The following is a 3,103-nucleotide window of genomic DNA, read 5'->3' as shown; positions in this document are numbered from 1 at the left end:
TGGCTTGTCCCACAATATAAGGTCTCTGATAACTCTGATCAGTTGAGGCCCTAGCTTGCCTTCTCTATGACTTATGACCGCGTTTGCGATGAACTCCAATAACATCATCTTTACTGGCAGTTCCTTCAATCCACTTTCCACTAAAAGTCCTGATTTCACTTCTGTGGTGTGGAACGTCTTGGATTCAGCATTGGCGAATGCATGATGAAACTGCCTTGCCAGCTCTGGGGAAAGCTTCTTGACAAAGTCCTCATGTTCTTCTGTGTATGTTCTCCTGCTTTTACCATCCATGGAGCCAGGTTTGCTCTTTTTCTGTGTCAAGTTGCTTTTCTTGTTTGGACAGAGGTAGAAATTATGCTCAGGTGCATGTTCATCCTTGATTTATGCATAGGAAATCATCTTTGCAGTCTGAACTGTCATTATGGACTTCAAGACATCTCTTGCATGCTCCCAACTTCTTAGCAGTAGCTTCCTTCTCTGCAAGCTGCAGTGCCCGGAACTGCATGCAATAGTAGAGCTTCTTCATGTGCTTCCCATCTCCACAGACAACACAGCCAGAGTGGTCGTCACTTGCCTTGGTGGATTTTGTCTTGGCATGTTTTGGCTCAGGCTTCGATTCTCTCGTTAAGTTCCTCATCCAGTTGTTCCAGCTGCTCATAAATGCTCTCTTGCTCTTTAAGGAAGTCCAAGAGACCGTCAAACCTGTTTGCTGGAGTTACAGCATTCCTGGCGTCTGCTGCATAGATGAGCAATTCCTTTCTGAGAGATCCTGGGAGTTTCCCCTCAATAGACTTGGTCACGAATGGGTTTTTGATGGCGCTGGTGTCCCCAAGCTCACTGAGATCTTGAAGCGCCTTCTCCACAGCTTGGATTATCTCCACGACTCTTTATGGCTGGTTACTTTTGACGGGTTGCATTCTCTGCAGCTCCTCCATTATCTCTATAGCAATGGATGTCCGGTTGCCATAGCGATTCTCCAGAACACGGCAGATGTCATCGGCAGTGTTATGAGTGGTGAGACGAAGGTCTTTCCTGATCTTGTCCTCAACACTGTCCAGCAATTGCGTTTTCTTCACCTCTTTGGAACCAGTTGGCTCACCTTGTCTCTGGAGTGCTTCCCAGTCCTTTTTCCATCTGTGGAAGTCACTTTTGTTTCCAGTGAATTTAGGAAGGGCTGTTGGTTTCAACTTGATGGCTGGCACAGGATGACTGGGAGCTATTGGTTCCCTCCTGACTTCTTTCTTTATCCTCTGTTGTATGAAGTCAGCCTTCTTGGAAACCAGCTTGGTGGTCTGAAGTTCCAGACCTTTTAAGGTTGTCAGGATTTCGACTACTGTATCTTCAGGGACCCATTGTCTCCACCGACCATGCACCTCCTTTGCAGTTAAAATTATCCATGCTATCAATCATCTTGTCTGCTTCATCAATCATAAGAAATCTAAGGTGATCCAGACAGAAGTCTCAGTTGTGGCTGATATGCTCAACATGTCGACCGGGAGTGGCCACAACAATGTCAGCCAAACTCCTTAGCTGGCCACATCTCAGTTTAGAAAATAAATCATGCTTGGCTGCAAAGGACTTCAGACCTGCCAGCATGACCACGGTCAGTGAGGTTCCCAGAACATATGTCGAAAAAACTTTGCAAACCTGTCCAGCCAACTCTTTCGGAGGTAGCACAGCCAAGACACGCATTTCACACACCACCCTCTCCATCAGCACTTGTATAACAGGGATGACATTAGCCAGCGTTTTGCCACTTCCTGTTGGAGCAGAAACACAAACATCTCTTGACTTGTAGGCTTGTAGCCGGCTCATTTAATCAGCGCCCCATGATGTGCACTCTCCAAGATGGCTGGGATAACCTCTGCTTGCACTGGAAATAAATGCTGAATTCCATTTTTATGTAGGCTGTTTAGCAGCGGCACAGACAATCTTCCGATGTCAGAGATAGGCAGCAGTTTGCTTTTAATGTCTATGTGAAAAATGTCGGGTTTAGCAAGCCACTGAGGCAATACTCTTTCCACCTTATTGACTGGTTTTTTCTCATATCCTCCCAAAAGCATGAACCCAGATGGAACAGAAGTCTTCTTTGTGTCCTCTTTTTGGATTCGATATTCTGTCCTTTCATCTTTTGTCTCTTTTACAGTGACAGGAGCATCTGATGGGCTATTAACTGCGTTTCCTAAGACTGACGGACAATTCTGCTTTTCATTCCCATCTGAAGGGCTAATAACTACACTTCCTGAAACTGACGGAAAATTCTGCTTTTCATTTCCATCTGAAGGGCTATTAACTGTATTTACTGAAACTGATGGACAATTCTGCTTTTCATTTCCATCTGAAGGGCTATTAACTGCGCTTCCTGACGGACAATTCGGGTTTTCATTCCCATCTTTTATCTTCTTCTTCTTATCCTCATGGTCCAAAATACTAACTACAGCTTCTGATTTCTGTTTTTTTTTTATCTGAGGGTTTCTTGTCTGCTGTCATCAGCCTTTTTTTGTCTTTGTACGATCAACAATCCCTTCATTTTTGTTAGAAAGCTGCGGTGTCTGGTCTGGGAAACATTTCTGCTTCTTGTTCGCCTTCTGATTCAGTTTGGCAAGTAACGTCAAGGACCAGTCCTCATTGGAAGTAATCCTGTCCTCATCATCTCCAAGATACCTTTTTACCTGAAACAATGCCATTTTCCCAATACAAATAAAAAAAAGTGCCCTGTGTCGTTACTTCTGTTATTCATTCATAAACCATTATTAGAGCTATGGACACTTCGTCTTTTCCAAACTTGTCCCACAAGGCCTTCTGGAGTAGACCTTTGATCTCCGCCCGCTTTGACTTACACTCCTTTGAAGTATTATCCAGATCTTCTTGTTGCACTTGGGTGAATTCAGTTTATCCATCTTTTAGCTTTGTCAGAAGTTTGGCCACTACCTTGTCATTGGCTTCCATGACTTTGTCAGCTGCTGTGATGATTGTCTTGAAACTGTCTCTGAGCTCCTCCTCAGACAAGTCACCATGGTTCCTGGTGAGGCTGTTGACCGGGTGAATGATGCTTTTGCAGTCCTCTTCTCTCTTTAGCTGGTCAACTGCCTTCTTGTCAGCC

General features: G+C 44.6%; 1 pseudogene; it reads right to left on the bottom strand.

Moving 5' to 3' along the window:
* Nucleotides 1–605: 605 nt before the first annotated feature.
* LOC140679166 (ATP-dependent RNA helicase DDX51-like) lies at nt 606–2,687 on the bottom strand (annotated as a pseudogene).
* Nucleotides 2,688–3,103: the final 416 nt, after the last annotated feature.

Source organism: Nerophis lumbriciformis, linkage group LG01 (assembly GCF_033978685.3).
Source record: "Nerophis lumbriciformis linkage group LG01, RoL_Nlum_v2.1, whole genome shotgun sequence".
NCBI classification, from domain to species: Eukaryota; Metazoa; Chordata; class Actinopteri; order Syngnathiformes; family Syngnathidae; genus Nerophis; species Nerophis lumbriciformis.
The sequence above is the reverse complement of the archived record's forward strand: the minus strand, read 5'-3'. Positions and strand labels throughout refer to the sequence as shown.